This window comes from Sapajus apella, unplaced genomic scaffold (assembly GCF_009761245.1).
Source record: "Sapajus apella isolate SASKATOON/1434 unplaced genomic scaffold, GSC_monkey_1.0 scaffold443, whole genome shotgun sequence".
Lineage (NCBI taxonomy): Eukaryota > Metazoa > Chordata > Mammalia > Primates > Cebidae > Sapajus > Sapajus apella.
In genome coordinates, this window is record NW_022437379.1 from 31,986 (window position 1) to 39,563 (window position 7,578).

The 7,578-nt window shown below is 43.1% G+C and overlaps 1 pseudogene; it reads right to left on the minus strand.

Annotated features, from left to right (window-relative positions):
• Positions 1-5,175: 5,175 nt before the first annotated feature.
• Positions 5,176-6,503, minus strand: LOC116545906 (annotated as a pseudogene).
• Positions 6,504-7,578: the final 1,075 nt, after the last annotated feature.

Here is a 7,578-nt window from a genome sequence, read left to right on the forward strand (position 1 = left end):
AAATGTATACTGGAGAACAGCCCTACAAATGTGAAGAATGTGGTGAAGCCTTTAGTGCATTCTCAAGCCTTACTCAACATAAGATGATTCATACTGAAGAGAAACCTTACAAATGTAAAGAATGGCAAAACTTCTTAACTACTCAAACCTTTCTAGTCAAGATAATTCATACTGGAGAGAAACCCTACAAATGTCAAGAATATGGTAAAGCTTTTAACTGATACTCAACCCTTACTATGCATAAAATGATTCATACTGCAGAGAAACCCTACAAATGTAAGAATGTGGCAAAGCCCTTAAACATGCCTCAACTCTAATGAAACGGAAAATAATAAATACTGCAGAGAAACCCAACAAATGTGAAGAATGTGGCAAAGTTTTTAACCGGTTCTCAACCCTTACAAGACATAAGAGAATTCATACTGAAAAAAAAACCCTAGAAATATAAATAATATGGCAAAGCCTTTTTTTAACATGGAGTTTCACTCTTGTTGCCCAGGCTGGAGTGCAATGGCACAATCTTGGCTCACCACAACCTCCACCTCCTGGGTTTTAGGGATTCTCCAGCCTCAGCCTCCTGAGTAGCTGGGATTATAGGCATGCTCCACCATGCCCAGCTAATTTTGTATTTTTAGTAGAGATGGGGTTTCTCCATGTTGATTAGGCTGGTCTCTAACTCCTGAACTCAGGTGATCTGCCCACCTCAGCCTCCCAAAGTGCTCGGATTACATGCGTGAGCCACCATGCCTGGCCACCTCAAACTTTCCTAAACGTAAAAGAAATCATAGTGGTGAGAAATTTTAGAAATGTAAAAAATGTGACAAAGCCTGTAAATGATTGTTGCACTTGATTGTTGGTAGAGTAGTTTATACTGGACAAACTTTTTTTTGTTTTTGATGGAGTCTTGCTCTGTTGATAGGCTGGTGCGCAGTGGTGCAATGCCTGCTCACTGCAACTTCCAGCTCCCTGATTTAAACGATTCTCCTGCCACAGCCTTCCCAGTAGCTGAGGTTTCAGGCACACACCACCACACCCAGCTAATTTTTGTATTTTTTAGTAGAGACAGGGTTTCACAATGTTGGCCAGGATGTCTCAATCTCCTGAACTTGTGGTCTGCCCACCTCAGTTTCCCAAAGTACTGGGCTTACAGGTGGGAACCACCGTGCCTGGCTGTACAAACTCTTAAAAGTGTGAAGAATGAGGCAAAACTTTTAACCTATACTCACACTTATTACCAGGAAAGCATTTATTTATACTTCAGAAAAAATGTATAAATGTAAAGGCTGTGGAAAAGGCATTAATATCTTCTCACATGTTACTCAATACTACTTAATAAAAGCATTATAAATGCAATTACCATCAAAAGATCTTTCAGAAAATACAAGCTTTTAAAGTGATGATGTGTATTTATGTTGACAAACATTACAAATATAAAGAGGATTGTAATACGTTTATTTGTATCACAGATCTTAGTGTAAATGTTTTTTTTTTTTTTTTTGAGACGGAGTTTCGCTCTTGTTACCCACACTGTAGTGCAATGGCGCGATCTCGGCTCACCGCAACCTCCGCCTCCTGGGTTCAGGCAATTCTCCTGCCCCAACCTCCAGAGTAACTGGGATTACAGGCACGCCCCACCATGCCCAGCTAATTTTTTGTATTTTTAGTAGAGACGGGCTTTCACCATGTTGACCAGGATGGTCTCGATCTCTTGACCTCGTGATCCACCTGCCTCGGCCTCCCAAAGTGCTGGGATTACAGGCTTGAGCCACCGCGCCCGGCCCTAGTGTAAATGTTTTGTACTAGAGGAAAACCCTGAAACAGTTGCTGAAACTTTAACATCAGAGAATTTATATTGGAGAAAACTCCAAATGTATAAATTTGAAAAAACATTTTTTCAAAAACTACAACTTAGACAACACCAGAGGGTTCATACTAAGATATTTTTTTTGTGAATGCTGTAAGTATGAAAAAATATTTAATTCAAAATTGAGTCTATGTAAGTATCAGAGAATTCACAGTAGAAATAATTAAGGTGGCCAGGTATGGTGGCTCATGGCTGTAATCCCAACACTTTGGGAAGCTGAGGTGGGTAGATCACAAAGTTAGGAGTTTGAGACCAACAAATGGTGAAACAGTATCTGTACTAAAAACACAAAAATTAGCCAGGCTAGGTCGCACACACCTGTAATCCCAGGTACTCAGGAGGCTGAAGCAGGAGAATCACTTGAACTCGGGAGGTGGAGGTTACAGTGAGCCAAAATCACACCACTGCACTCCAGCCTGGGTGACAGCAAGACTTCGTGTAAAAAATAAAATAAAAATAAAAAACTAAGGCATAGATACTTTAGGCATTACACTAAATCAGAGTGTTGAGTTTAAAAAATAATCCCAAACTAATATTGGTAGGTAGATAGATTATTTGTATACAACTTTAAAAGTAGAGTTATTTTTTGGAATGTTATATTCATAGTATATTATTTTTCCTGGACAAAAAGTAGATAGTTTTCTAAAAGCTAATGATGTAACTAATCTCTGAAATTATGTCATGCTATTTCTTCATATTGTAATCGCATGTGATCAGTTGTCACTGCATCAAGATATAAGATATTCTTTTTTTGTTAGATGAGCATTATTCGTGACTTTCTATAGAAGAGTAAGGTCATGAAAATGGAATATGCATAATGAAATCTAAGTGGAGACGCTCCTATTGAATGATGCATGAGGTAGGTGTTCAAAGTAATGTTCTTCCGCATTATATTGAGAAAACTTTTAAGTTTTGTTAAAATTAAATTAGTAGTATATCATTTTCCTAAATACACTTTAATAAAATGCCGTACGTTTTAAAATTTTAAGATTACATGGAAAGTTAATTTTTTAATTAAACTTTTTTTAATACGTTAAGACTATTGTGTATTCGATGAAAGAGTGTTCTTATGCCACCACCTTTTTTTTCTTTTTTTAAGATGGAATCTCGCTCTGTGGCCAGTCTGGAGTGCAGTGGCGCTATCTTGGCTCACTGCATCTTTTGCTCCCAAGTACAGGCGATTTTCTGCCTCAGCCTCTTGAGTAGCTGGGACTACAGGTGTGTGTCACCACGCCCAGCTAATTTTTGTATCTTTAGTAGAGACAACGTTTTACCATGTTGGCCAGGATGGTCTTGATCTCGACCTCGTGATCCACCTGCCTCAACCTCCCAAAGTGCTGGGATTACAGGTGTGAGCCACTGCATCTGGCCTGTTATGCCACTAACTTTAACCTAACCCATCTTACTTAATGGTGTAGGTAAAAGTAACAATATACTATTTGGTAACATAATGGACTAACATCTCTAGTAATCTTTTTGTCAGTAGCTTTCAACTGCAAATAAGTTAAAAATTTTTAACTTTGCTGGGTCCAGGCACAGTGGCTCATGCCTGTAATCCTAGCACTTTGGGAGGCTGAGACAGGTGGATCACCTGAGGTCAGGAGTTTTAGACCAGCCTGGCCAATATGGTGAAAACCCAGCTCTACTAAAAATAGAAAAATTAGCTGAGGATGGTGGTGGATGTGTATAATTCCAGCTGCTTGGGAGACTGAGGCAGGAGATCACTTGAACCTGGAGGGCAGAGATTGCAGGGAGCTGAGATCTCGTCCCTTCACTCCAACAAATGAAAAAATATATATACATATATTATTCATATATTTATGCATTAAACTATATATGCATGCTGTAGGTTTCTGTTTTAAAAATTTTTTTGTACGTAGTATGTGTATATATTTACGCCGTATTTATGTCTTTTTTTTTTTTTTTTTTTTTTTTTTTAAGATGGAGTTTTGCTTTTTCGCCCATGCTGGAGTGCAGTGGCACGATTTTGGCTTACTGCAACCACTGCCTTCTGGTTTCAAGCAATTCTGCCTCAGCCTCCCAAGTAGCTGGGATTACAGGTGCTCGCCACCACACCCAGCTAATTTTTATATTTTTAGTAGAGATGGCGTTTCACCATGTTAGTCAGGCTGGTCTCAAACTCCTAACCTCTCGATCTGCCCGCCTCAGCCTCCCAAAGTACTGGGATTACAAGCATGAGCCACTGCCCACGGCATACAGTTTTTAGTTTTAGCCACGTAAGTGTAGCCAAATCCTTGGTGATTTTCTCAGAAAAAATTTGGAGATCATGGCAGCTTTCGGGTTTCAACATGTCTTAGTATTTTGCATGCAAACTTAACTGTGTTCAGAGGGGCCAGTCATGGGATCACAAGCAACACCTGCCCTTTTGCTCTCATGCCATTACCATCGGCACCAGAAGCTTCAGGTTCCCAAGCTTTAAGTAAAAGCCTTAAACTGCATTGGCTCCTGCCATGCACTGTGCTGTCTGCAGAACAGTGTTCAATAACAAAATTCTTAAGATTATGACTGACAAAATGAAAAAAAATAGCACAAAAACTATTTTCGATACTATCAGCCAGGTTTATGACAAAGACAAGACATTTCATACATTGTTATCTTTCTTTTTTTTTTTTGAGACGGAGTTTCACTCATGTTACCCAGGCTGGAGTGCAATGGCGCGATCTCGGCTCACCGCAACCTCCGCCTCCCGGGTTCAGGCAATTCTCCTGCCTCAGCCTCCTGAGTAGCTGGGATTACAGGCACGCGCCACCATGCCCAACTAATTTTTGTATTTTTAGTAGAGACGGGGTTTCACCATGTTGACCAGGATGGTCTTGATCTCTTGACCTCTTGATCCACCCGCCTCGGCCTCCCAAAGTGCTGGGATTACAGGCGTGAGCCACCGCGCCCGGCCACATTGTTAACTTTCTATAAAAGTTCTAAAAAAGTTTTTTTTTAAAGGGGTGACGTTTATTCCTTTTCGAAATGTTACAGTAAAACCAGGTGGAAGAGAATGGTTTTAGCAGTGAGGGAAAAAAATAAAGGTATAGCTGGGCCTGTAATCGCAGCACTTTGGGAGGTTGAGGCGGGTGGATCGCAAGGTCAGGAGTTCAAGACCCGCCTGGTCAGGGTGATAAAACTCCGTCTCTACTAAAAATACAAAAATTAGCTGGGCATGGTGGCCTGTGCCTGTAATCCCAGCTACTTGGGAAGCTGAGGCAGAAAATTGCCTGAACCCAGCAGGGTGGAGGTTGCAGTGAACCAAGATCACGCCACTGCACTGCAGGCTGAGTGACTGAGTCAGACTCCATCTCAAAAAAAGAAAAGTACAAATCTGGGGATTAGCCATTAAAAGTTATTTACAATAATTGAAGAGAAAAAGACAAGAAGTTGTTTTGCGTTTATGTCACATTGCAAACCTTCCCCCCACCCTAAAGCCTAGTACTTGCTTACCAATTAAAAAAACACAGGAGATTCACAGGCTGGAGGTGTGAACTTGAGTAAGACATTTTAAAAAACCTAGGCGTGTCCTCCCCAGCCCAGGTGCCACTAGGCACAGCACAAGAGACTCAAAACAACAGGGAAAGGCTGGATACTCGAGGTTTGGGAGTATAAGCACCCCACTTTTGGATCAGGGATTTGGGGAGTAGGGTAAATAAAACCTACTTGGAAAAGCATTGGGGAAGAAAACCAACAACTGCCTTTTGCAGGAGTGGGGACAGGGAAGGAGGTAGGGCCAGGGACAGGAGGATATCACATCAGTAAATTAACTTGGGAAGCGATAAGGGACCATCTTTAACTGGCTTAAGAGGAGAACCAAATGGCTGATGGGAGAATCCACAGGATGGAGAGGAGGAGAGGGAGTGTGGCTAGGAGGAGGCAATAGCCCCTTCCTTTCTGGGCAAAGGAAAGCAGCCAGGGCACCAGGTCCAGGCAGTGACCTCACAGTCACAGCAGTTTTTGCAGCTTAGAAATCACCCACCTGTCCCCACCTTGCTACTCATCCTGCTCAGTGCTGCCTGGTGCAGGGCCACTCTGGCCTTAGTGGATGGCTCTGTAGCCTCGGCTCTGCCTCTTCTGAGGCTGCACTAGCCTCTGCCCCCTTGGCCTGGGGCTCCTGGCTCTTAGGGGTGGCAGCAGCCTTCCCTTCCTGGGTAGTGCCCTTGTTGCTGCAGGTACAAATCTCCCCCTGTTCCTGCTCTTCCTTTGTCGGTGAAGAGGCAGAAGAATCACCCCCACCCTCCTTATGATTTCTCTTGAAGGACAGGCCAATTTGAAAGTCTTCTTGAAAGAGAATTTCCTCTTTATCTTGGGGGTCTCCATGGGGGGACCTCCCCCCTTGGCTTCAACATCCTAGCTAGGGGGTGCCGGCTCGATGGCATCGCCAGTGGCCCCAGCTGCATCATCTGTTCCATTCACGGGGGTGACTCCCCTTAACCCTTGGGGGATAAGTCTTCATTGCTTTTCACATGGCCATTCTCCTGGCCCTTGGCCTTTATGGGAGAAGCACCTTCTGCCTCCTTGGAGATCACGTCGCCCTGGGGAGCCTTGGAGCTCTGAGTGCCCATGATGAGGGTCTGCTGGAGGGCACCTGGAGCTGCCCCGGGCTCCTGCCACAGGGGATAGTACGTCAGGGTCGCTCTGCACATGGAGGGTGGGGCTGACACTGAGGGGGAGGTGTACAGGGGGAAGCCGAGCTGCGCCTCTGCTCTGTGGCTGACCTGCTAGCTGTGCCCACCGTTGTTTAGCTCCATGCCAGAATCCTAAAAATATTTTTAACTTGATGGATAAAATGTGTGTTCTGTAAAACATGATGTTTTGAACTGTATATACATTGTCAAATGCTTATTTTGAGGTAATTAATGGTAATCTCACATAGTTACCATTTTTGTGGTGAGAGCACATGACATTGTCATCACTTTTCCAAAGTCCAAATGCACTATTATATAGTCATTTTGCTATACCAAAAATACCTTGAACTTGTTTCTCCTATGTAATTAAAATTATGCGTTATCGACATCTGGTTGCAGAATTTCAAAGACTCGAGAGATTGTTGAGGTTGTAGAAGGAGTTTATTTTAGGTATACACCAGCCCAGCTTGGAAACAAAATGGCTGAGCCCTTAACAAAGGCAGGGCTTGACTTTTTATGCATGAATTCTACAGTGGCACTAAAACAAGTTTGCAGGTGTAGAAGGAGGGCAATTCATTAGCAATAATAATCACCTAACTTAGGCTTACATATGACTGTTGCTGTGCAACGCAGATGTTCGCTATGGTAGAGCTCAAGTATTCTAGCACGGGCCTTATCTATTGCCTGCTGCTACAGGGCCCAGAAGGCCAGAGTCTTGCGTGCTTTGGCATTTATTTATTTATTTATTTATTTATTTTTTGAGACGGAGTTTTGCTCTTGTTACCCAGGCTGGAGTGCAATGGCACAATCTCGGCTCACCACAACCTCTGCCTCCTGGGTTCAGGCAGTTCTCCTGCCTCAGCCTCCTGAGTAGCTGGGATTACAGTCACGCGCCACCATGCCCGGCTAATTTTTTGTATTTTTAGTATAGACGGGGTTTCACCATGTTGACCAGGATGGTCTCCATCTCTTGACCTCGTGATCCACCCGCCTCGGCCTCCCAAAGTGCTGGGATTACAGGCGTGAGCCACCGCGCCCGGCCTTTTGGCATTTCTTTTTTTTTTTTTTTTTTTTTTTTTTTTT